This window comes from Arvicanthis niloticus, chromosome 24, assembly GCF_011762505.2.
Source record: "Arvicanthis niloticus isolate mArvNil1 chromosome 24, mArvNil1.pat.X, whole genome shotgun sequence".
Classification (NCBI taxonomy): Eukaryota; Metazoa; Chordata; class Mammalia; order Rodentia; family Muridae; genus Arvicanthis; species Arvicanthis niloticus.
Window position 1 is genome coordinate 2,502,844 of NC_133432.1, and position 27,939 is coordinate 2,530,782.

Genomic DNA, 27,939 nt, shown 5'->3' on the forward strand with positions numbered 1-27,939 from the left:
TCACTCCTTTCTCCTGAGAAGCAGAGGCCTGGTACACGAAGAGAAGGAAAGTCTTGCTTTCTCAGTCTTTCCTTCGCACAGACCCTCCCAGAACTAGATCTTCCCGGCCCAGGGCAGGCCCCACGCACTGCAGGCCACTTGAGGTCTTGTGCCTAGAGAAATGGCTTTTGATCCTTACAAAGGGGGATGTATCAGTGCAAAACCTGCCGTTTTAAGGCAGTGAGTTTTGTATAGTCCCTTGAAATTGCTTCCTACTGATTCATTAATCCTGCACCAGACCTCCTGAGGCTACCTCCTGTGGAGGAGATGTGTTGAGCCTTACTTCTCAGGACTGGGGCATTCTGCTCCCATCTGATGTCTTAATCTGGCATTGGGGGACCGAGGCTTGCTCTGGGTGGGGTTGGTTTCCATTGAACCTTGTGGCCTTGGGGCTTGGGCATCTCTGCCTTACGGCAGTCCCCTATTGGAGGTGTGAAGTAATCCTGACTGTGGAGGCTCGTGGAAAGGGGACAAAGCTGGGCCTTGAACGCTTTTGGGAGAATTTGAGTAGCACGAAAAAATAATGCAGCTTATATCGTCCAACGTGACCATTCTCCTTCAGTAGAGGGTGAGAAGAAAGGCTTTGAGCCAAATTGGACCTGGTTTCAAATTCTTCCCCGTGAGGCTGCCGTGTTACCACACCAACTCTCTACAGTCAGCGCGCATGCCAGCACATGCGCAATAGCTCAGCTTGTTTCTCGGGCCTCTAGCATGTTCATAGAGCCATGCTCCCAATGCCCAGTTCCCCAGGGTACATGCCAAAGAATAGGAGTGAGATTATTATGGCTCTAGATGAGTGGTTCTTAAGCTTCCTAATGCTGCAACCGTTTAATACAATTCCTCATGATGTGGCGACTCCTAACCATAGAATTACTTTTGTTGCTACTTCCTTCATATCTGCAATGTTGCTACTGTTATGAATCATAATGTAAATATCTGTGTATTTCAGATGGTCTTAGGAGACTCCTACAGAAGTGTCCTTTGACCTTCAAAGGAGCCATGACCTACCTACAGGTTGAGAACCACTGCTCTAGGTTAAGGGACCTTGAGATTGAATTGGAGATAGTCCCCAAAGCAAAACACTATGCAAAGGAATGGATATGGCGATTGCTTTCTTATCTGTGCTCCTAGGACTGAGCATAGGCTTCCTGTAGGAGACACTGATCACTGAGATGTAGACTGGCTGTAGCCTAGACGGTCCTCCACAGTCCTCCAGCCTGGACCTCAGGCTCCTGAGTAACTCAGTGTGAACTTATTTTCATAGTTAAGTACCAGGTGGGTGTGACTTTTTTGGTGAGCTATGTTTTGAGTTTGGATCTGGAGTATGTGGGGGAGGGGGTTCACTGCTGGGCTGTCCCCATGTGTCAGCACCACCCAGAGGATCTCCTTGGCTGTGACACACATTCAGGAGATGTTTTTTGAAATGTCTAGTACATTTTGGGGACTTTGTAAGGCTATCTTCCAGGCTCTTCAGTTCCTTCTCTTCCAACCTTTGGACCTTTGGGATGGATCTAGAAGACCTTGTGCATCACCACAGACTCTGTCTAGGAAATGGGAGAAGGTGACTTCACTCCTGTGTACAGGTCACAAAGTGCCCACACACAAGTTAAATTGCTCCAACATTGCCAGGCAGTGCAGTCCCACAGGATCCCGGTTGTATTTGAGGGCATGGAACCTGCTGTATCCTGCTCAAGGCAGTTTTTTTCAGCCCACCCATTGCCAGGTCCACTATCCAGGGATCAAAATGGACTTCAAGAGGCACAGAGACTTCCAAGATAGCGCAAAGGTGGGACCTGAGTGTACTGGGTCCAAACACAGGTATCTGCTTCTCTGTCTTTCCTTCTTGCTGTCTGCGGTGGCAGGCATTGTGGGTACAGACAGCTTCCTTGGCTAGGGTGTGCTGCCCTCAAGCACAGCCTGCAATTCCAAGGCTGGACCACATGGACAAATAGCAGCAACTTGGAAACCTCACGGCTTCCCCTATTGAATGCCCTGAGATTCTGCCCAAGGCCAGGGTTTCCCCACCAGCCAACATCTCTAAATCCTAGGGGAGCCATTGCATTTCTGAATCTCTCCCCAATGGCCCCAATGGCTCTCCATTGACAAGTGCCCCGAGGAATCCCAGGCTGTGAGATACCATTTATCAGAAGGAGCTGGGCTCTGGCCAGCGGTTTCCCGTCTAGTCTACCAGTGAGGGGAAGTGCTCACACAGATCCCCCCGCTTCACAACACTCAATTTTCTCCTCCACTTATCTGATCCATGGCCCTGGAGATCTCTGCTTTTTGTTTTGAGACTTTGAAAAACTGAAGCCCCTATTCCAGGATGAAACCTTCACGCCTTGGCCAGTCTCTAGTCTCCTACATCACCGCCAACTAGATGATCCTGCCAGGATCTTGATGAGCTGGGTAACATACAGGCAGTGTAGGGTGGTGTGACCCAGAAGGAAGAGATTTGGTGACCCAGTTCTGGTATGGGGACTCACCTGGAGATACCAGTGGCCACTCTGGGCCTTGACTTCTCTTCTCAGAAGCGTCTACACTGATTCTCCTCATTCCCAGTAAGGTTTTTAAGTCACACTGTGGGATATGACCTCCCTGAAGACAAAGACACTGTCTTCAGCTTTAGTGTCTCTGGTTCCCCACACATTCCCGATCCCTGCCCACCTGGTTAAGTGGCTCCATCAGATCCCCTTGTCACTGTGTTTAGCTCACATTGGGTAGGCCTCTGCATTGGAAGAGTTTCGTCCCTTGATGCATGACAAGCACACCCTCACCCAGGTGCTGTCTTCCCAGAGCCCTGCCTGGATGCTGGAGAACAAGTTAAGTGGTTCTCACATCTGCCTTGGTTCTTACAGCGTCCCTAGGGGTTGTTGGGACCCTAGCATTAGGGGATGCATATATCTATGTCTGAACTTCAGGGTCTCGATTTCCACCCCTTTCTGGTCCAAAACTTTCCCACTGTCATGTGACATCTGGGGGACTTTCAGCTGAAGAGCAGACCTCCAGGGACCCCATTTTCTTCACTTGTCACCGAAGGTGATGTGGACAAGAACTGCTGAGCACTGCATCACCACAATGGGGAATCTGAGGAGACAGAGGAGGAAGAGAGAGGCCATGTGCTGGACTTTCTCTGACTATCCCTGCCCTCAGGCCGTCCCTCCTGCACTTTCTGGCAAGCATCGGGACAGTTAGTTTTTCTGAATCACCAGAATTTCACTGGTTCTCCTCAGCCTCTCACAGTTTGCCTGCTGATGGGTGGTCCCCAACCTCCTAAGCACAAGCCCCACTGCCTGTCCCCACCTCTGCCATGCTGACTCCTGCTTCTCTTTTCCCTTCACCCTGGGCCAGTCACCACAGCACCTGTGGGGTATGCCCCTCTTTCCATTTCCTCACTCATCCTTAACTCCGCCCTGTCTGTCAGTCTGTCTTCCTCTCTCCTGCTCTCTTTGGACACATTTGGCCTCACTTCCTCTATATGTTCAATGGCATCGATTCTGCAGGATTATGGAGTCGGTTTACATGGATACAGGTCTGAACTCTGGCTGTTATGGGAAGGGGTGGGAGTCTCTTTAACCTACCTGGGCCTTGGTGGCCTCAATTCCCTGATGGTGGCGTGAACAGGACCACCCACACCAGACTGTGGGAAAGATCACAGACAGCCAGAAAGATCACTCCTGAGCCTCTGATGGGCTCCTGCAACCCACCCTGGTGACTCTGGATTTCTACACACCTTCTGTCTACCCCTAACAGTTTCACCCCATGACTTCTCCCTGGCCACCCTTTCTGTGTACCTGGATGCTAGCATGTCATGCTACCCTGATCTCCTCCTCTAGACATTCAAACTGTGATTTTCAAATGAGTCCTCACGCTCTTTGAGCCCAGAGTTCACTGTATGGTTAACTTTTCATTCCTTCCCCTGAAGTAGGCCTGCTTACAGAGACTAGAAGTGAACGTGTTGGTGACTTACCAGGTGCCCACGGCACGCTGCTAGGCTGAGTAGCCTGTTACACAGTAGTTAGACTTCATTCTTTCTACACCTTATTCAAGTGTCAGGGTGCTTTGGCTTACGAGGTTTTGTCCTCCCCACTATGGGTTAACTCCACTAGGGCCAGCCATGCCTGTCCCCACAGCCTGTTACAAAGCTCAGTGAATATCTCAACCCAGGTCAGTGTGTCCTCTGGAGCTTGTGCCTGTAGTCTGATTCATCTCCCCAGAGCATCAGGATGCCCGCCTACTCAGTCCCTGGCTTTCAGCTCTGAGTTTTCCATGCCCTCAGAGGCTTCTGCTGGTTTATACCTGGCTGCCCAACAGAAGGTTTGTGCCACTGAAGAGGCATCTGGAGGAGGGGGGGGGGGCTCTGTGACCATTCTCTGCTGACGTGTAGAATTAAAAACCAAACAAACAAACAAACAAACAAAGCAAAAAAAAAAAAATACCACAAAAGCTTCAATCTACTGTGGGGCCAGAAACAGCTCAACTGCAGTTTTGACAGCTGAGGTACTGCCAGATGAGTCAGGACAGTTCTGTGTCAACCACCCTCGACCCAGACTTCATCTCTCCACAAACTCCAAGCAGGTTGTTTGTTATTTATTTACCGGTGTTTACATCAATTCATTATTATATTCTTGTATGTTCTTAATCCAGTTATCCATCTATTCATCCATCCATCCACCCATTAGCCATCCACCTATCTATCTATCTATCTATCTATCTATCACCTATCTACCCACCTATTATCTATCAATCATTTATTTATTTATTTATCAATTTATTAATCATTTATCTATCTCTATCATGTATGTATGTATGTATGTATGTATGTATCTACCTACCTATCGATTATCAATTATCTATGTATCTATGAATCTACTATCTAATCTATCATATATATATTTATCATTAATCTTTTATCAATCTATGTAACTCTATTAGCCTATCATCTATCAATCTAACCTATCATCTATCTATCTATCTATCTATCTATCTATCTATCTATCTATCATCTATTTATCTATTATCTAGCTATATATCCATCCGTCCATCTGTCTTTATCCATGCACCCATCCATCCACTCCAGAACAAGCCAGTCCTGTCTTCTGGCTCCCATGGGATCGTGCTGTGTGTTCTCACATGGTTCACTGTTTCTCTCAACTACAATTCCCTCAGCATAGGTGAAGCTTGGAAATACTTCCACACACCAGGGCAGTGTGGATCTCTGGTGAAGGCTGCCCGTTATGTTACATCTCTGGACAGTGTGAGTCTGAGTCTGAATTAGTAGAGGAAGGAGACCAGAAACCTGCCTTGAGCCCATGGAAGATTCCAAGGTTTCCTTCAACGTAGTAGGCTCCTGATTTTAGTGGCTTGGAAGGTGGTGGGGTACTCTCCCCATGACTGATACATTTATGCCGAATCAACCCCAGAGCTAATCTTCCTGGCTAGCTCTGGCTATTCCTTCTTCTACTTACACCCATGGATGGTGCTGAGGGTTCCTTATACTTTGTTCTTCTCAATGGTCCAGCACCAGCACTCTCAGGGATGGGCTAGCACAGGGATATTCAACTGGGTCACCCACACTGGCTCCTTTGATCTAATCCAAACCAGATCAGGAGAGCAAAACCCGGACAGGCAGTGCAGCTGTGGCAGAGCTCTCAGTATGGAGCTGCAGACCTCGGGCCAGATACTCTGCATTCCTAGCCTCCAATCACTCTGAGCCCTGTGGATGCCCCAGAGATGCCTCGGCTCTGCAGAGCTTTTTTTTTTTTTTTTTTTTTTTTTTTGTAAATTGTCTTATTCCTGAGAGCTCTTCCTTCCTTCCTCAAGAGAGGGAGACAGGGAGAGAAAAGCAGGAGATGAAGGAGAGGAGTTAGAGATGAAAGGGAAGAAAAATCATCTTTATCTGTTGCTTGAGCCTCTCTTTATGTTCAGAGTTTTGTGTGCTGTTTGAATGGGCTGTTTATAGCCTGAAGCCCACAGTTGAGGGTCAGTATCCATTCCTCTGCTGTGATGAGGGCCTGGTTTAGGAGCCCAGCTCTGGCCTGTAGCTCAGAGAAACCAGCTTTTAGAGCCTAAGTCTGAGGTAGGATGACTCCAGAGTACTGGCTGGAGGGGCCTACTCAGGGACCCTCTCTCAGCAGAGGCAGCCTAGACAAAGGAGAAGAGCAACAAGCCAGAGGCAGAGGGCAGGCTGGGTCTGGGATGAGGAGTCCTGAATCCCATCTCCAGGTTACTCAGTGCCTGCTCTTGACCTTGGCATTGACCTCAAGACACTTCTGCCAGCCTAGGATGTGCGTAGGAAGGTCTCCACACCCAGCTTCGCCTGGCAGCCTTGAGGCCGGGTCACCCGAGGCCAGGTTTGCCTCATCTCAGATTCTTTTCCTTCTCCACACTGCTCTGTCTTGGCTGCTTTGCTCACTGCAGTCAGCACCAGCCTGCCTTGAACTGGGTCATATTACAGCCACAGCTGTGGCCCAGGGACCTAACCACAGTGTGCCAGAGCAGGTGGCTTGCCTAGGAGCCAGAGAGACACTGAAGTGCGTACAGCAAGGTCCAGAGTTCCTGGGGTCGCACAAAATCGTCCAGAGACTTTAGTCCAACAGGACACAGGAGTCAAGACAGCTGGACTAAGGCAGCTTGATCAGAGAAGCCCAGCCCTGCTCAAGACAGCCACAGGAAGTGACTGAGCCCAAGGCCCAGGCCAAGAGCCCTGGCAGGCCAGCTCTGCAGCCTGGGGAGCCACTGGGCTCCTCACGTTACAGGAGCCATTGCCATGGTTACCGGTAGTTTTTATGGTCTAGCAAGTGGAAACACATGACGCCCAGTTCCATTTGAGCGTCAGATCAACAGTGTAAGTCAACCCCTGGCGGTGCTTGGGAGATACTTATCCTAAAGGTAATTCTTTGTTTTCTGGAATTCTCATGTACCAGGGCCCCCGGTGTTTGACCCATCAAGCAATGGCCTCATTGTTATTGAAGAATATCCCCCAAATGGAAGTGTCCTCTCCTTCGTGATGAAGAGTCCCCAGATGACAGGAACTTGGAGACCGTTTTTCCCAGACTGTGAATGTTAGGTATCAAATACGGATGTCAGCAGTGTCTGTGATATTGATAATAATTAATAACATTTGACACTCATTTACAGAGTGTCTGCTCTGCTTCAGACACACCCTTTGCTCAGCTCTGTCACATTCCCACTCAGGGCCCTGGCGGCACACGCACGGTGACAGCATACCATGATCACTAGCTAGGCCACTCGTGGGGCTTATTCAAAATAGATGCTACAGAATGTGGCCCCAACTGCCACAGTGGGGCACTGTGCTGAGTGGCTTGTGAGGGTCACCTCATAAAGTGTCACCTGTTCCATACACGGAAGTTATTTTTAGGACATCGGGACACCTCCATTTTGAAGATGGGGAAATTGAGTCCCAAGCTCAGAGACATCAGTAGTCGAGAAGCTCAGATCCACAGAGAGCAGCTGGCTTCTGCCTGAGCTCTGTAGTCCCCTAGGTTTCTCCATTGGCCACATGGTACAGTCCTGTAAATCGGACCCAGGCTAGACAAGCTACTATCAGGCATGTCCTCAGCTGTGCCTCAGGGTCCCCCAATTCCCTTGCTGCAGTGTATGTCCCCAGCTGTGTCATGGGCCCCACTTCCCCTGAGAACAACACTATCACCAAGCCTGTCACAGATGGGGTTGTGGGTTCCTCTAGACACAATAAAGAGACCTGGGACTATAAGAATTTCAGGTCTTAGTTCAAACTTAAAATTCACTGTCCCAGGACACATTCTGGGAGGAGCACAATCCTTAATCAGAGGACACCTGCCGGATTAACATTCAGAGGAGGAAGGGAGAGGCTGATTAACATTCCTTAGACTACAGGGAAGGGAACCCACCTGCGGGTAGGGAAGGCCCAGAGCATGTGTGTAGACACATTCCAGGGGAAGGGCCCAAGATGAGAGGTAATCAGGAAGCTGGGCCCTTAACGTAATAAACCTGGGCAAACTGGAGCCACTTAGCTAACACTCATTGTTATAAAGATAGTATACAAATCTCAGTCACCTAGAGACCAGGCCTGGGAACGGCTGTTAAGATCAACCTTTGTGGTTATTGTTTAAGAGAGGAAACTGTTCTCATATAAAAACTGCTCTCAGCCTTGGAAAAGGGGTTCCTCTTGCCTGCATTCGAGGGAACCCCGGTGCACCCGTTATCAATAAACCTCATGTTATTGCATCGAATCCGCTGTCCGTGAGTGGTTTGGATCTTAGAGTCCAACAGGACAAATGCTCCCCAGTGCTGAGGGCTGGTGCTTGGGAAGCTTACAGGAGCAGTACTCTAGGGAGGTGGCCATAGAGTTGAGAATAGTTACTTTTTTTCATTGTTGTGACGAAATATCTGACAAGAGCAACCTAAGGGAGAAAGGTTTTATTCTGTCCCAGGTTGAGGGGACAGCCCATCAGACAGACAAGGCTTTGAAGACACCCTCTCTGGGGAGACCCTCACTCAAGTCTCAGGAAGTCATGGCCACCCAAAAACTCAAAAGACACCGAATCTGGATGCAAACAGCAGAGGCTTTATTCAGGAGAGTTAGCCTGCTAACGGTCAATTCGTTTGCTCACGCAGGAGCTGAATTGACAAAGACTGGCTGGCTTAGGGGCTTTTTAAAAGGGGAAAACCACAAGCCAGGGGAGTGAGGAGGGGGTGAGGGGTTGCTAAGGAAACATAACATAAAAGTAGTGGAGAATTCCAGAGGAACCCAACCTAAGTGAGTCAGGGTCATGTGGAAAACACTCTGTATACTCATTCTTCTCAAAAATGTGGTCTTTCCATGTCACTGTGGCCTTGCCCTGTCATTGTGGCCCTGCCCTGTCACTTGCTCAACTATTTCTCAGTTGTTCCAGACACGGCCCTGCCCTGTCATCATGGTTACTAGTTTCTCAGCACCACCTAGATGACTTGCATTCCTCTCTTCCAGTTCCTGAAACCGGCCAGTCTACAGAGAAAATTTTCCATGCCCTTTAAAGTGAGGCTTAGAGAAAAGCCTATATACATTTTATAAAATGATTTTTATAATTTTTCACTCTACAGCTTGAGAAAGTAGACCACACATAGCATCCACAGTCATGAATGCCCATACTCAGTTCAATTTCTCTTCTTCATCCAGTCCTGGATTCTAGGGATTCCAGGATGTGGTTTTCACATTTAGGGTGGATATCCCACCTCAGTTAACCTAACCTAGAAACTCCATCAGACATGCCCAGACACATCTGTCTCCTAGGTGATGCCAGAGCCTGTCTATTCAACAACATTACCATTTTAACCAACAGACAAGGTTCTGTGACCCCCAAAGCTCACAACCTTGAACACAGTCCCCAGTCTGTTAGCCCCATATCTCCTTCCTCAAGAGTGGGAATAATATCAGTCTATAGGAGCAGCTGTAGCCACTGTTGGGGCAGGGCTACAGAGAAGGATCCGGCTTGGGTGGCTTCTTTTCAAGGTGAATTTAGGAGGCGTGAATTTGGGGCAGTGAGCAGCAGGAAATAAAGACCTGGATGCTATCTATGTTCAAGAGCAGGTCACTATGGCAAGCACCTTGTCCTGCTTGGATCCCTGGGGAGCAGACCAGGGTCCACAGTCAGGTGCATGGCCCAGGTGGTCACTCCCTCTTCTCCAGCCTCCTTCTGAAATGATACCTCAGAGAATTGGTGGGTCTGTCCCTGAGAGCCAAAGGGAGTCCTGGACAAAGAAGGTAGACAGCGGTGGATCTCGGGAGTCAAGAAGGCACAGCTACCACCCCAGTCACAGCTACGTACATCCCTCAGAAATCCTCCTCAAGTTGAAAAATACCTTTCTACTAAAACTAACAACGGCCATAGTGATATCTTGGCGTCTTCAGTAATAAATGGCACCCTAGGATGAAAACCTAGGGCCTTGACTCACTCCAGGGATTCAAGGCCAGTGCTATCCTGTGATGTCCAGTTGCCCAGAGAAGTACCCCCAAATCTCCCTGTGCTCCAAGGGGGGCCTGGGAGAGGATCTCTGGGTTCTGAGTGAAACCTGAAACCCTACAGAGACAGTATACCCACAAAGCACCCCCAGAGCTAACATAGCAGACAAGCCCAGGGCTCTCTGATTTAATATTCTAAGCTGAGGAGGAATGTGGAGGGAGAAGCCAGTGGGTCAGGCAAAAAAACATCCAGGCTAAACGGCTGGGCCAACAGTGTATCTATCATCCTCGAGGAAGAGACAGAATTGCCGAAGAGGGAATTGCTTTTGAGGGAATCTCCCAGTGTTTGCGGTTTTATTTGACTTGTCTCTATGTGTCCCCTAACTGAACCACTAAATGGTCCCTGTAATTCTTCTTGGGTCCTATTTTTAAGATGAGGAAGTGAAGATTCAGAAAAAAACAACAACTTGCCTGGGGCTACATAACAAGGAACCAACTGGCAAAGTCAGAGTGAAGGACAGAGTCCTTGCTAGTACTGAGAGACAGGCTACCAGCTACATGCTGTAGCTCAATACTCATGGGGTGTGGAGGCCTCTCTGAAGTCACTTCATGGCCTAGTGTCCTTCCCAGCTCTCCCAGCCTCAGTAGCCATGTAGTTTCTGTTGGGTAGTTGGGTACTGTGAGCTCTCTGGACTTGGTTCTTTCATCTGTAAGACAAAGGCACGCAAAGACCTTGTTTACTGGTACCAGTTGAAAGAGGGTGAGGTTGTGGTGGGAGGGGGGTCACATTGGGAAGGACCTAGTCTCCATCCCCAGCATAAAAAACCATAATAAATATAAAGCTCACCCTCTTAGTGATATCCTTCCTGTACAGCCGCTTGGTGGAGATCCCAAGGGTCCACTGATGGGGGAGGGGCAGTGTCCTTCTTGGGGCTCCTATGTGTGGTATGCAGTGAGCCAGCCATAGCTGGCACAGTCCTTTGGAGTTAGCCAATCATAGCTGGTACATGCAGCCTGGTAGCCTAGAAAGTCAAGTAGGCAGCGGCAGGAGAGACAAGGCTCCATTTTCCAGAGCCCATGGGCCCTTGACCTCAAGGCCCCTTCTGATCCCAGAGCTGGAGCCATACTTACTGCCCATTGGGGTGTTAGTCTCTGTGGCCACCAGATCTGTGGGCTTCTGTCTCCCACTCATCCATCTTGCTTCTCACCTTAAACATACTGTGGCCATGTCTGTGACAGCCCATCTCTAGAACACATCACAGGCAAGACACTTGTCCCCGTACAGGGATTTGAACTCATGACCTCAGCATGCTGCTGGTTAAGAACAGAAACACTAGCTGAAGCTCAGTCTGGTTTTTTTTGTGTGTGTGTTTTGTTTTGTTTTGTTTTTGCTTTTTTCCTTTTGCTTTTGGACAAAGGTTGACTGAATTGCCCAGGTTGGATTTGAACTCACTCTGTAGCTAGGGGAAGGTTGAACTCAATCCTCCTGCCTCAGCTTTTTTGAGTCACTGGGATTTTGGGCCTACAGCATCAGGCTCAGTTCATCTGTGAGAAAAAGGAGAGAAGAAGGGGAGAGATGGGGCAATGAGGACAAAGAAAGAAAGAGAAAGAAGGAAAGAAAGAGAGAAAGAGAGAGAGAGAGAAAGAAAGAAAGAAAGAAAGAAAGAAAGAAAGAAAGAAAAAAAGAAAGAAAGAAAGAAGGAAGGAAAGAAAGGCAGACAAACTTACAGGGAGCGGCTCCTTCTGGTCGCTGGACTGAGTTACCTCATAACCAGTTTTCTGGGTCAGGGCTGGGGGTACGTGAAGCTCTCATGTAAAGCTTTTGGCAGCTGAGCCAATTGGGTTCCTAAAGATTATTATTCTAGCAAACCTATCCTGGACACGTCCAGAGTCGGCAGGAGGCTGTGCAGAGCTCTCCAAGAAAGTGCACGGCTGCTTGGGTTCTTATTTCAGGCAGGCCCAGGGAGGGGTTCTGTTTTGCTCAGCTTGTGTTTCTGGAAAAACTGGCCCTTGGGAAGAGCCTGGGTGTGGATGAAGAGCTTGCTGGGTCTGGAGGATGGGATGGGATGGCTGCAGGACCAGGGCCTCCATCCTGTGTTCTTGTATCGGGACCCCAGAAGTAAGTCAGGCTAAAGATCGTATTGTGCTGGGGTCCTTATACCTCATTCCTGAACAACCTTATCTGTGGGTCTCCAGAGCTGGATGGTGACAGGAACTTGGGTTGATGGTTCACTGTGATTGGCTATCACCTGGATGTTGCTGTCCCATTTATTGCCTCAGTTTCCCCCACTGGGATAAAGAAGCTTGAAAGCTTATGTGTGTCCTGTCTCTTGCCCTTCCTTCCAACCTTGCCCCTGGCCACTCCCCTTTTCCCAGACCCCCAGAGAAGCACCCACCTGCAGCCCCAGGCCCCTCCTTTGTCTCTGGGAGCCCTCTTCCTTTTCGGCTCTCTCTGTCTCACCGTCTGGATATCCTAAATAGTACGTTCCCTGACCTCCTGTGTGAGTCAGAGGCCCCACAGTGAATTCTTGTTTCTGTTCTTCGTTCCTTTGGCAGGATTGTACCAGGAGGCCCATCTGTGTCCCTCGCTGACCCTGCGGCCACCTCTTTGCTCCTATTGGTACTCTACAGGGCACAAGGATAACCTCACCAGGGAAGCTTACAGATGTGTGTCTCACATCCAAGGACAGAGCCCAGGACAATAGACAGACAAACAGATGAACAGACGGGAGGCTCCTACTTCTTGTCACAGTCAAGTGTATCGTCTCTGTCTGAGCCCGCCACCTTCAGTATTTGGTAGCCATCTGACGGAAATTCCATCGGCCTCTTTCCAGGCACGCTCAGAATCTCCGCGGTTGAGACTTCTCCAAAAATTCTTGCAGGATCCTGGTGGGAAACTCTTCTCTCTCTCTCTCTCTCTCTCTCTCTCTCTCTCTCTCTCTCCTCGGTCGGCTTCCTGGGGGACCCGCCGTTCCTTCCAGCCCAGAGCGGCATCCTTGTCCACACATCACAAGCTTGGGTTGGTGTCGAGTGTCTCTGACTTTGGAGTCTCGAGCCCTGGACTTAGTTTTATGGGCTTTGGCTGTCGAGGGCAGCCGACGACTCCATCCATCAACCGGGGAACTGCTCTAACACTAATGGTGAATTTATAGAAGTGGTTAAACAAAGTGTTGACAATGTGGACGGTGTGTTTCTGATTAACACGCGATTCCGAGCGAAGCTGCCATCTGCGGGGGAGTCAGTAAAACACAGCAGTGAATTCCCAGGCCCCGGAGTCTCCGACTAGACTGGATCACCAGAGGTTGCGCAAGGAGATCCTGAGTCTGAGGCTGCCATGGGGACTCATGTACAAACTCAGAGCCACCCCTCCCTTCCCCTTTTCCGTTTTTCTTGAGAGATTACATCTGAGCTCTTTTCCAGCCTTAAGCATTTCCATTAGGAAATTCTGTCAGCTCCCATAGTGTTCCCTCCAAACCCTGTCCTCAGCCCAACCCCTCTCCCAAGGTGACCTGAAACAGGGTGGAGCACTTACCTGCTTTCTGGGTGCTGATTGCTTTCTTAAATCATCTCTAGTCATTAAGAGAATGGGTAAGGGCTGTTTGCATTTTAAAAAGACTCTTCTTCTAAATAGTGTGGCTCTCACTGGAAGTTGCAGTCTAGTCCAGAGAGGTCCCTTGCTTCCATGTTCCCTCTTGCTTCAGTGCCCCTTGCCCCAGTGCCCCACATGACAGCATTCAATTCCATAGCCACAACACACTGTCAGAGCACAGCAAACTGCTTTTGGTGCCATGCCGGGCCCCTTAGGCAGGATTTTACTTTATTTTCTTAAACAGCCTAAACATTTTATCACACGTTAAGATTAGCAACTGTCACCACCAGTGAGGGGAGAATCTCCCATCATCACATTGGGAGCCCCTGGGGTTACCTTTCCCTCCCCCCTTGATGCTTGCTGTGGGACTGTTGCAGACACAAGGATGAACAATGTGTGAGCTTCAAGACTGGCCTCCTATTACTGGCTTTCCCAGACAAAGTCTTAGTATGTAGCCCAGGTTGGCCTCAAACTCCTGATCTTCCTGCTTCAGCCTCAAGAACACTGAAGTCACAGGTGTGTGCCACCCTACCAGGCTCCATCCACCATCTTTCTTTGGCAATTTCTCTTTTGGTTGGTGGATAGTATTCCAGTGTATGGATATACCACAGTCTGTCCACTCACTGGTTGAAGATCACCAGCTGTAGACGACACTGGCTGTTGAGATTCTTACACATGAGGTGCTAATGAATTTTCTTGGGCAGGAATATGTGAACATCTACATTTAACAGATAAGGTATCAGAGACAGAAGAGGTGACAGACAGGTCATCAAGTAACATGGGTGCAGCTGAATCAAGACTTGAACACAGGCCCATGTCTGCTCAGTTACATTTGTGATGGAAAATCTTGTGGCTAAAACAACCATAAAAACCCCTGAGCAGGAGATGGAGTGTTAATGAGATCTGATGTGCTGGTGACAGTGTGTCATGTGTCTAGAGGTACTAGAAGATCCTCATGAGCCAGAAAACCCACAGTGGAAACTGGGCCTGCTTCAGTGAGATGTCAGCGGTATAGCCTATGCTCCCCTGACACTCCCATGCCTGTCTGATGAGGGTGTTGTCTCCCCCCCCTTGGTCTTTCTCATGGTCTCCTCCATGGAGAACATTACTCTGCTCTGCCCACCATGTTCTTGTCCCTTAGCAGACATCTCCGCACCGTGTGTTTTATTTCCGTGTGTCCCCAATCATGTGATCCCTTCTGAAATATCTACCTGCTGTGTGAACAGGTGTCTATCATTTGATCCAGGTGCCTCAAGGACTCAGGAGCTCCCAGGCATTGAGCTGAAGGCCGAGAAATGGAAAAAACAAAAAGCAAACAAACAAAAAACAAACAAAAAACAACCCCCCAAACAAACAAACAAACAATGACCCCTGTGCCAGCCTTCAAGAAGCTTCACCTGTAGGTAATGAATTTGTGAACTCGAAGTTGGACACTTGGGTTTGAGTCCTGTGTGGGTTTTTATCTGGAATCTGGAGGCTCTCCCTGGCCTTGGCCCAGCCTCCTTTGTGAAGCCTTTTGGACGGATATCAGGTGGCTGGACATGCTCACATACATTCTTCATGGCTCCCGAGGCTCTGTTTCATGCTCTGCTGAGGCAATGGGATCCAAGACCCCAGAGTCAGTCAGTGACCCACGTCAACTACCTTCCCCCACCACGACACAGGGCTAGAGAGCCAGGGCCACACAGAGGCCAAATATGTACCAGCTTTAACTGCCAGGCTGTTTCCCTCCACCCTCCCACCTGTAACCCAGCTCCCCTGGGCCTGCAGCTCATTCTGCACTTCATTTCCGCCCTCCCTGGCCTCCTGAGCCCCCATAAAACTCAATCTCCTCTTGTTTTCAGTTCAATTAAGGGACTGTAATTCCACCCAGAGGGGCACACACTGAATGTGTGAGCAATAGTCAGGCTGGGCTGGAGGGAGGGGTGGGAGATCACCCCAGGGGGTTCCAAGGGAGGGGGAGGAAAGAGTCTCTGTGGAAGCCAGTGCCTATTTGTAACCAATATGGCGCCCACTCCCATGCCAAGAGAAGTCTCCCTTACCTCAGTTTCCCTATCTAAATCACCATCATGACTCTTGATCCCCCATCCTCCATTCATTCAGACTCCACCATTGTTTAAAAGCTTAGTTCCAAACCGGTCAAAGCTGCACAGTGAGACTTTGTCTCAAAAACAAGACTAATTTAATGATGGATTAAAACTACACCACCCGTGGCCCCAGCCAGGAAGGCTGCCTGCAGGAATTTCTCCTCCAGAATGTTTATGCAGGTGTTCAAAGACATCCTGTTAGGGTGTCCACTGTAGGGGAGAGATGTAACCATTGTACTGCAACCTTGCCTCAAACACCTTTCAGTAGCAAGGCAGAAGAGAGGCAGATGTGAGACTTTGTAACAAGCTTGAAACCCAGCAGGTTGGTGAAGCAGAGCGAGGTCAATCTCAGCTACACAAGGACTTTGGTGCCAGCATGGGCGCCATGGGATCATGTCTCAAGAGTCTCATATTAAGAACAGTAGTAATGACTAGTGACAGAGGCAGGTCCACACCCACCAGATGGCTGGACGCTATTCCTAAAGTCAGGCCTCCATGGAGCCCTTGAGGAATGGGCTCCAAGACCCCAAGACCTCCACCCATCCTAGACATTGAGCCCCTTGTATCCAAGAGTGTTCTGTCATTAGCATAGAACATCTACATAGGACACCTGCACATCTTGAATCATCCCTGGGGACAACAGACATACCATGAGGAAATTCTGTGTTTAGGAAAGGACAAAACCAAAACCAAAAACCAAAAAAAAAAAAACCCCAAAAACAAAAACAAAAACAAATACAAAAAAACCAACAACAAAACCCACCTGTACCCCTTCAGTAGAAATGCTCCCTCACCCCCTCTCTGTGCATGTATGTGTGTGTGTTCATGTGTGTTGCATGTGCATGAGTGTGTGCATGTGTAGCCTATGTGTATGTGTGTGCATGTGTGGCTATGTGGCCATGTACGTGTGTACATGTGCATGTGTGGCCATGTGTATGTATGCATGCACATGCATGCGTATGAATGTATGTGTGCATGTGTGTGATGCCTTGTGTACATGTGTGTGAATGTGTGTGTGTGCATGCCTCGTGTACCTGTGTGCACTGTGCATATGTGGGGCCATGAGTGCACAAGTGTGTGCATGTATGTATGCATGTGTGGGGACATGTGTGTATATGAACCCATGTGTACCTATGTATGCATGTGTGTGCATGTATGTGCTTATTATGAGGGTGTGGGTATGGGACATGTGTGTGCACACATACATGTGTGCATGTGCACCTGTGTGCACATATGTTTATGTGTTTGTACTCTTGTATGTGTAGGCCAGAGGCCGGTATCATTTAGGTCTCCTTGTCCACTGCTCATGGGTCTGTCTAACTTGACTGGCCATCCAGATCTAGTGTTCTGCCATCTCCACCTGAAGCAGATATGGCTACTGTGCCGGGTATCGTATGTGGGCTTTGGGGGAGGTCCAGGCCCTCTTACTTGCATGACAGCCTTTCAGATGTCGTGACTTTCTGAGCAGTTTCAATGTGGAATTGTTTCACTCTGCAGAGGAAAGTCTGTGGCTAGTCACTAAGCACCTCTAGATGTAAATATGAATTTCTTCAGTCAAGCCAGGGTAGAGCGTTATTATCAGACTCCAAGTCCAGACAGAAACACCAAGAACCTGCTTGTGGAGACCAGAGGGCCGTGCTCCTGCTCAGGGAAGGGAGCTAGTGAGTTCCCAGGTTTTCAATTTGCATAAATTACTTTTATAATTAAAATGTATCTGCACTCGTAATGAGCAGTGGTACCTCCTTATGGCTGAGAGCTGAGTCTTGCGTCAGGTGTCAGAGGACATTTGGTCCCCACCATCAGTGCTGACTGCTGTTGATGCTGTAACATGCTTCTGCAGTCTTTTTCCTGTCTCACACACCAGACATTTAAGACTTGTTGACTTATCTAATAATGTATGTGTTATTATCTAATGTGCGTGGGCGTTTTACCTGACTATATATCTAGGGCTGCAGAGGACAGTAACAGGGGTCAGTGCCTCAGGAACTGAAGTCACAGATGCTTGTAAGCTGCCATACAGGAGCTGGGGATTGAACCCAGCTTCTCTTCAAGAGCGTTCAGTGCTCTTAGCTGCAAGGTCACACTCCCAGCTCCTGTATGAGCACAGGTGGAACCTGTGAGAAACCCTGTTTTCTGCTTCTCCAGATCATGAACAGTTAGCCTGGGCAACTCCAGGTGGGGCTGTCTGATGGAGCTCAGGTTAGGGCTATAGCCATTTTATCCCCACTGTGTGCAACAGGGGCTTAGTCAGGTCCTAAATGTATCAGGAGCTCCACAGAGCCACTGTAGATGGTTTTTAAATAGGTGCAAAACAGGAACTGCCATGTGGGTCAAGGTCATGACCACAGGCATCAGTTATGTGGGGGTTTGTGGCTTTGGTAAATACAATGATAAACACTGGTCCCCTCAGGACACATCTGGAGGCAGCTAGGGCTCTGGTGTCCTCTCTTTCAAAACTGTTGGTTTCCTCTCTGAGCCTCTGAGTCACTCCAGGGTGGAGAATTAGACCCTGGCCACCAAAACCGTGGCTTTGAATGCAGCCAAAACAAATGGTTGGGCTGGTCCCTGTGGGAAGTGTCATTTCATCCATGGCCCACAAAGACGCTTTTGACTGAAGACATGGAGTCACTCAGCTTGGAGGGACAGGGCTTCCCAGACAGTCACCGTGCTGGCAGAGGGAAAGCTGTGATTGGCTGCAAGCAGGTTCTAGAGGCTCTTTCAAGCTCGAGATGCCTAGATGAGCAAATGGCAGTCGACACCAGATGAAAATATTCAAGAAAGAAGTTCCAAGCCTTTGGTTAAAAAGAGCCTTCTCACCAAGACATGGCAGTATTCAACGGCCAATCCCAACACTGGGGAGGCTGAGGCATTGGCCCAAGAGCTTGGGACTCCCTGATGACACAGAAAGGTGATGGTGCCCAAATCAAATAACAATACAAGTGTGCTGCTTGTGCATCTGCTTCTGAGTCTGTCGTGAGTAGAGGTTTTAGGGTAAAACCTTGGTTCTGGTTGCCTCTCCACTAGGCTTGCCCCCACTCCAAATGGAGAGACAATGTATTGTTGCTAGCACAGAGGAAGAACACATGACCACTGACCCAGTAAGCCTGCAGTGCTTCCTCCAGCCTTAGGTTCAAACCCAGGAAGAGTGGGGCTGGGACTTGAGGCCAGAGTTCAGAAGCCCAGGTTAGCTCGGTCCTGCCCATCCTCCACTCAGCTCAGGTCTGGGAGACACCTCATGGACCTATGTCACAAGGAGGGGACCAATGTGGTTCCCGAAGGTGATCTGCTCCTGGTGCAGCTGCTGCCACCTCCCTTGCTCTGGGGTGGCTTTCCTTCAGGCTTGCCCTGCCGGGGAACTTGGACTCTCTTGTCATGTGGATATTCATGGTGCAGTCTGGGATCCTTGTCTCAGAAGAGTATTAAAGATGTTGACATCTCTTTTCCAGACTTGAGGGGAGGACCAAAGAAAGTTGGTGGGAAGAGTCCAGTAGGGTCTGAGACAAAGTTGAGGGACAGAGAGAAGATTGAAGGCATGGTGGCATGCATGGGTCCTGCTTATTGTGAGGAGTTAGTGCTGTAGGCAAAAGCAGTATCAAAGCACCTTGTTATGCACAGAGACCTGGTGGCCTCCTGGGAAGGGGGAGGGGAAGGGAAAAGGAAAGAGGAAGGGGAAGGAACCCAGCTGCAGAGTCAGAAGCCATTGCTCCTCATTCAACTCAACTTCTTCCTCCTATTTCCTCTTCCTCCACTTTCTGGGACAACATGGCAGGGCTCTTCCTAGTGAGTATACAGCAGGTAGGCAGGCTGAATTCAGTCTCCCTCTGCTTCCTGTGCCTCTGACTTGAGGCTGTTTGCCAAGCATGTTTGGACAGAGTTATGGGGTCCTGGGTCTGAGCCATCACTTGAGGACAGGACCTGAGCTGCAGGACTTCGAAGACAAACAAAGAATCACAGTCAATGTCTGTCCTCAAAGCACCTGGGTGGTGAGGACATAGCCAGGCATGTACAACTTGCTGTGTGATGAAGGGCATGTCCTCCATCTTGTGATCATGTGATCATGTGATCATGTGATCATGTGTGTCCTTCCTACTAGATACATGTGTAGACAAAGGCTGAGAGAAATAATGGGACAGATCTGTCATTCTTCAGAGTATGTTCCATGTGCCTTGCATATATGTGTTTGGCGTGTTCTTCACCATGTGATCATGTGTGTCCTTCCAACTAGATACATGTGAAGACCAAGGTTGAGAGAAATAAAGGAACAGACCCGTCACTCTTCAGAGTGTGTCTTACGTGCTTTGAATACATGTGTTTTCCAAATTTGGGGTGCTGGGTTCTGGGTGACTGGAGCCCGCTCTGAACACAAACGGTGCTTGCTGAGAAAGCTTAGCGTTCCCCACTCCTTTCCTGTACTGAGCCTGAGTCCTTCCCTTCCTAGGCCAGTCCAAGACTTTGTGAAAACAGCTGGCTTTGACATAGGCATTTGGAAGTTCAGAAGCAATCAGGAAAGCTCCCCTCCCCTCCCCTCCCCTCCCCTCCCCTCCCCTCCCCTCCCCTCCCCTCCCCTCCCCTCCCCTCCCCTCGGCAAGTTGGCCATCTTCACATCCCTAGGGGACGAGCTGCCTGCATCTCCTTCAATATTGTTGCTCTCCTCTCTCTCTGAGACTGAGTAGACATTCTCCATTGCAGCTCCTTCCTGCTCCTAGACGCCCACCCCATCTTTTCTCTGCCATCTCAAAGGGATATTCCCAGCCAGGGAAACAGTGGGCAAGAACAGTTCTGTCTCAGCATCAGCCAACCTCAGATTGAGCCAGAAATGGGACTGGACTGCAAGGACAGTGCCTGCAGCTTGGTAGTATAGGAAGAGCTTTCCCCACATTTAGCTCAGCTCATACCTCAGGGTTGCCATTGGTGATTCTAGTCTCTCTGCTACTGTTAGCCTCCCTCTGGTATATTCCTGCAACCTTTCAGGTACCACCTCAAGGAAGAGCATCAATCTCAGGGACACCCACCCTGGGGGACAGGCAGGTGTCCTAAAGTCAGAGAGCTTGGCCCTCCCAGTTAGAGCTGAAGGAAACCCTGATTCCTTCCCTTCTCAGAGTTGGAGCCACCTAGAAGCTGAGAACAGGCAGTTCCACTCACTCATTGGAAGCCACCAGAGTTTGGCACAGAGCCCAGCACCCTCCTGAACTCACATCCTGTTGCTTAGCACCCACTGGGAGAAAAGGTAGCTCCCAGACAGGTTCTTATTGGTCCAGACTGGGTCATACATGTCTCCTAGGAAAGTATGGCTCTTACAGACCAGGCTTGGGTCAGCCGGGACCTCTGCAGCTGGGCAGGCATCAGCCAAACTGACCCTAGAGAAAAGGAAGAGTCCTCTAAGGACTCAGGTGGCAAGGAGAGAGCTTGTGTCCGTTGGTTTTGTGAAACTGGGGCTAAAATAGCCAGAGCAGCCCCTGAGGGAGAAGGATTGGCTTTGGCTCAGGGTTCCCGGGGCTCACCTTGAGCCCTGGTTTTATGTCAGCTCTGGGTCCCTGGTGAGACAGGGCACGCTGGAGAAGGCAAGCAGGATGCAGACTTAGAAAGACAGGAGGTCTAGGCATAGTCCCGTGGCTGGCTTCCTCCACTGAGGCCCTGACTCCCAATTCTTCTAGATTTTTCTAAACCAGTGCCATTATCTGGGGACAGATGTTGATGTTCAGCAAGTGGGCCCATGGGGGACAGTTTCTTCCTGAGTCAAGGTTCACTCTCTACCTTCAAGAAGCTCTCTTTTATAAAATGAGAAACAAAACAAAAGTTGCATTTGCCTGACCAAAGTGTCAGACTGTGTGTGTGTGCGTGGTATTTATGCATGTATATATGTGAGTGTATGTATATGTGCATGTATGTATGTATGTGTCTGTGTGTCTATGTGTGTGTGCATATATGTGCATGTGTATATATGTGTGTATCTCGGTATGTGTGTATACACATGAGCACGTGTGTGTATGTTATATATGCATGTGCGTGTGCATGTATATGTGCATGCATGTATGTGTCTATGTGTCTATGTTTGTGTGTACATGTGCATGTGTGTATGTGTGTGTGTCTATGTGTGTGTATGATATATGCATATATATGTGTCTATGTGCATGTGTGTGTACATGGGTATGATATATGCATGTGTGTGAGCATATGTATATGTGCATGTATATGTTTATCTATGTGTGTGCATGTATATGTGCACATGTGTATGTATGTGTGTCTATGTGTGTGTGTATATACATGTGCATGTGTGTGGGTATGTGTTTACATGCTCAAGAGTGTGGTGGCCAGATGACAACCTTGGGTGTCATTTCTCAGCCATTGTCTATCACTATTTTCAGACAGTCTCTCTCTCTTATCTTGATGCTTCAGCAAGGCTGACTGCCCAGCAAGTCCCAGGGAGCAGATCAGATCCAGGTCCTGGTGCTTCCATGGCAAACACTTTCATGGGCATGTAATTTCCCTGGCCAAGTGTTAGATTGTCTTTGGGTGTCTTAGCATTTTACTGGTGTGAGCAGAAGCCATGACCAAGGTAACTCAAGAATTGGAGCTGACTTACAGGTTCAGAGGTTCAGTCCACTGTCATCAAGGTGGGAGCATGGCTGTGTCCAGGCAAGCATGTAGGAGGAACTGAGAGTTCTACATTTTCATCTGAAAGCTACTAGGAGACTGACTTCCAGGCAGCTAGGATGAAGGTCTTAAAGCCTGCACCCACAGTGACACACCTCTTCCAACAAGGCCACACCTACTCCAAGAGGGCCACACCCACTCTAACAAGGCCACACCCACTCCAACAAGGCCACACATATTCCAACAGGGCCACACCCACTCCAACAAGGCCACACATATTCCAACAGGGCCACACCCACTCCAACAAGGCCACACATATTCCAACAGGGCCACACCCACTCCAACAAGGTCACACCCACTCCAAGATCATACCTCTTCCAACAAGACCACACCTACTCTACAAGGCCATACCTACTCCAACAGGGCCACACCTTCTAACAGTGCCACTTCCTTGGTTGAGCATATACAAACCATCACTTTGGGGTACCTCATGATTGGTCCCAGAAGCAAGGGGATTCAGAAACTGATTAGGAAAGATCTTGGATTGGGCTCAGCATGCCTAGTGGGCCTTCAGCAGACATTTTGTTTCCTTTGTGCTGGGGATGGAACTCCTGAACTCTGCACATAAAGCAAGCATTCCTCCACTGAGCTCAGCCAACTTATTTATACATGAGGCTGGAGCTCAGGAAACTGTTGTCTGTGGTCTAGCCACGGTCTGCCAATAATGCTTTATTGTAACATAGCCACATACAGTTTAGACAGTCTTCCCTGAGGGATAATCTTGGTCCGTGACAGCTTCCGTCATCCCGGAGCTTCAATAGTCACGGAAGACTCCACAGCCCCACAGCCAAATCCAAACCCAGATCTTGGCAGAAAAAATTCGTTGAGCTACATGGGAAAGAACACAGTGTAGAGTCCAGTTGTGCTTTAGGAAGGCAAGCTCCGCCCCTAGGGGGCTGAAAGGCGGAACTCTAGGAAGGCAAGCTCCGCCCCTAGGGGCTGAAAGGCGGAACTCTAGGAAGGCAAGCTCCGCCCCTAGGGGCTGAAAGGCGGAACTCTAGGAAGGCAAGCTCCGCCCCTAGGGGAACTGAAGGTCAAAGCTGTGCTATCTTGGTTATTTTTCCGTTGTCTTGAACACGGCAACTTCTAGAAGGAAGGGTCTATCCTAGGTTACGATTCCTATAGAGTGGAGTCCATAACTCCAGGGACAGCGTGACATTAAATATTAGGCATAACACTAGGAACCGGAATCAGAGAGCTCAAAATCTGAACCTCAAACAGAAAACATAGAGAGCAAACTAGAAATCGGTGAGGGGTTTATCTTCAAAGATCTCCTCACTGACGGACTTCCTCCAGCGAGGACACACCATCGAAACCTTCCCCAAACAGCACCACTAACTGCAGACCAGGTGTGCAAATGCCTCTGACTGTGGAGGGTGTCTCATTCAAACCACAAGACATGGCTGGGTGTCTCGGGAATCCACCTGAGATATACTTGGGAGGTGTCCTCATTTCAAGCTCCATTAAAGCAGAGGGGTCAGGGCAGGAAGGGGATGACAACCATCAGAAAAGACGTCATGAGCAAGTGACATAACAGATTACCCAAACTCAGTCCCTCAGGGGTGGGAGTAATGTGAACAACATGACTCTGGGGAGGCACCCACACCCAGATTTGGCTGTTCCCAGGGTGACATAACTCTATGACATTCATACCCATCACCATGTGTGGTGGCATCAGCAACAAGCCAGGAAAAGCCAGGGACCCAGATGAGCTCTCAACCCCCACTCATGGCACTGCATCTGGCAACACATCTGCCTTGAGGCTTTGGTTGGAAGGGACCATGTACATCCCAAATTCCAGGTAGGCAGTGTGGCTCACAGGCCCGAATCCCACAGTATGTATGAGAAGCCTGGAGTCTAAGATACGGGAGGAATCCGTAGGAAGCCAGAGGAAGGAAGCAGAGTCTTGTGACCCTGGGAAAGTGTGGGCATGGCAGCTGTGACCTGTGACATTTTGTGTCCACACAGGGGACCCAGTCGAAGACTGAGATTCAGGGTCCCTCTGTGCTCCCTCTGCCTAGCCTATCTCCAGGAAGCTGATGACACGCTGCCACCTTAGTGGCACAGGCTTGGGAGCCATTGGTGCTGAAGGATCCAGGGCAGAGTTGGTTGGGCATTAACTGCTGCTCAATGACACCTCAGCTCAGGAAGGTCCTGTCTGGGCACAGGTTTACCAAAGGGCACCACAAGGAAGACACAAGGTTTTTTTGTTTTTGTTTTTTTGTTTTGTTGTTGTTTTTTTGAAACAAGGTCTTACTATGTAGCCCTGGCTGTCCTGGACTTATTCACAGTCCAGGTTGGCTTCAAACTCAGAGAGATCGCCTGCTTCTGCCTCCCAAGTGCTGGGACTAAAGGCGTGTGGCACTGCACCACACCTGACTAATTCTTCTGTTTTTAATTTCTACATAATTAATAAACTGCATCGTTCAAAACCCAGTGCATGACTATTGAAGGTCACTCTCTAGATGTGGAAATATCCTTGACCGCAGGTCACTGTTGCAATGTCTGCTTCAGCCCCAAGCTGCGCCCCTCCCAGTGGTGCCCAGGCTCTCTTTGCTGCTTATGTTTCTGTGAATCAATACAATTTCCATCTCCAGACCCCACTCACTTGGCTGGGACGCTCTCTAAAATGTCAGCCGACTGTTTCCTGCAGAAGGCCCCAATCAGTATTAGCTCTGGCATTCTAGTCAGCAACTGAGACCCTGTTCTGTCCTCCAGGATGCCTGCTCCAGCCCAAATGGGGATGAAGAACATAGTGTCACCCTCAAAGAGGTAAGGAGTTGGGAACAGTGCACCCTGCCAGAGAATCACACACATGTTCTCAAATGAATAATCTGGATTTAAAACAACAGCCTGAAACTCCTGGGCTGACGTCTTCCCATTCCCTTCAGTGGGGAGACCTTGACCCTCAGATTACAATCTTCCATCTCCTCGGCCTAATTATTTCTCTGTAAAACATAACCAGTTCCTGCTTCCTGGGAATGCATTTCCCATGCAAACATTTGGCAGTTAAGTGAGGTTTCCTTTATTGAGCACTTTGTTATGACTCTAAACCAGAGTGGTGGATTAAGAATCCTGCTTGTGCTGGTGACCTGAAAGAGCAATCAAACCTGGGGGCTGGGGGGCACATAGTGAGCTCACACAGGGGAGGCACAGTGAGCCTGCTCAGGGAGTCATACAGTGAGCCTGCGCAGGGGCTGGGGTGCACAGAGAGCCCACGCAGGGGGATGCACAGTGAGCCTGCGCAAGGAGTCACAGTGAGCCTGTGCAGGGGGGGCTGGGTGTACAGAGAGCCCACGCAGGGGGATGCACAGTGAGCCTGCGCAAGGAGTCACAGTGAGCCTGCACAGGGGGCTGGGTGTACAGAGAGCCCACGTAGGGGGAGGCACAGCGAACCTGCTCAGGGAGTCACACAGTGAGCCCACGCAGGGGGTCGCACAGATAGCCTGCGCAGGAGAAGCACATTGAGCCTGCTCCGGGGTGGGGACACACAGAGAGCCCGCGCAGGGGAGGCTGGGAGATGGAATTTTCCATTCAATTCATTCACTCATCTACCAACCGGTGACATGGCACATTTCCAGGAGTCAGGGGACACAGTGAATAATGTCACTAGTAGCTGTGCCAAGCATTGTGCCCAGAAGTGAGGTGAACACCACAGCAGGTAGCAGAACACTGGTCATTTTTAAAGCCAGTTTACAGCAGACACCAACATCCTGCTGCTTAAAACAATCACGTTGTCACCATCACCAGTGTTATTCCCATCACCATCATCATCCTCATCCTCATCCTCCTCATCCTCACCATCATCATCATCACTATTATCACAGTCCCTTCCTGCTTTGGAACTTGGCCTGGTTTCTGCCGCAGCCGGGATCTCCAGAATCAGCCCATTTTTCGGTATTTGATGGCTTCCCGCTTTCTGATGCATACAATGGGCCTGAAGCTCCGGGATCACTGGAACTCAGAAAAAGTCTATTGATTTTGAGGCCCACACTGCAGTGTGGTAGGATCAGAGCCAAGCATCATAGACTGCCAGGCTAAAATGGGGGAGTCTCAGCTCTCACCTCTGTAAGGGGTGTGACTTCATCAAGTGGCTTCTGCTCTATAGGCATCTCACCATTCAAATGGAAAGTCCCTTCCATGTGCCATCAGTGCTTGGGTTGGCACTGGAGAGCAGCTGTCAGCTTGCTGAGTGGAGATGAGGCTCCTGGTGAAGCCACAGAGGATTCCTCAGACGTTCTTGGAGTTGAACCGGCAGAAGGTTGGCCCCATGGGTTTCAGGAGTCAGTATGAGCCTTGTGCACGAACGCACACAGCCCTAGGTGACCAACAGTGAGGAGGGTGGCTATCCCAGGCTCGCCTTCCCCTGTTCCAGTTACCAGTAGCCACTGTAATAAAGGCTCAGCAAAGGCTGATTTGAGAAGCCTGGCTCCTGTGGAGTAGACGGCCTTCAGGGGCACCCTGCCATTCAGTCAGGAGATTGAGTTGTATCTGGTCAAACCAAGGTGTCATCAATCTAACAAAGCCATGTCTCCAGCGTGTGTTGCAACAAAGGCAGGGCCTGGGAGGAAGCTTTGGCAGCACAGAGATGCTCTGGCCATGAACACATCCATCCTCTGTCAGGCCCGGTTTCTCACCTCTGTACAGGGCCCTTCACCCTGCCCATTCTGGCCATCTCTGTCACCAAGATGCATGACCAACAAAGCTCCGTTGGTGTAAAGCCCGTGGCTGCCCAGCAGGTAGATAAGCAGGTACAGCCCTTTCCGTCCCACTGGGTGCTTCTCTTCCTTTTAAAGAGCTACCTGATTCGTTGGTTCCTCCTGGTCCTTCCAGTCCTAGTGCATTTATGGACAAGGCAAAAGCTGGAGAAAGCTGTCAAGCCTTGGAGTCAAGGTGACCACTCATGGGTGAATCTTGAAGTCGGCAGAGACTCCTGTAACTTCAGAGGATGAGGGTGGGGTAGCAGAACCTGGAGAAATGTCATGTGAGCCAGGCTTCCCTCGTGACCCCAGCGACTGCCCAGGGAGGCCCATAGCCTTGGGGCTCAGTGTGAGGGGCAACTGCCCTCTGGATAAAAGAGAGAACTCAGGGTGTGGTTCTCTGCCCTATCCGAAGCACCCCTGTTGTGACCATGACAGGTCTGCTGCCATGTTAACCAGAACTCAGCAGGCCCTGAACATCCTCAACGCTGGGGTGCTAGGTTCCCAGGCAGGAGCTCCTCCATCTTGTGTCTGTCCTATTTCTTCAACAACCTATCCTTTCTTGTTCCAGTCAAGGCTGAAGATGCAAGAATGTCACTTTTCCATCTCTGTTGCCACAGGTTGCAGGAACATCACACCAGGACTGAGCCATCAGCATTCCCATAGCAAGGGACTGAAAGTTCCCTTGCAGGGTCAGCCTGTAGGACAGCCATCCCAGGATGAGAGTAACAAACCAGTGGGAGAAGCTGTGTTTTCCAAAGGTCACCGTGAGAGCCACATCGGTCCCCACTTGATGATGACAGCAGCTATCCATGGGGTCCCCTCACAGATGTGGTCTGAGAGGAAGATGGGTCAGATTGTGTTGACCTGGATTGCTGAGCTGCAGCCTCTGGTCCTGCCCCAGTTCTTCCTCAGTTTAAACCTATAAAG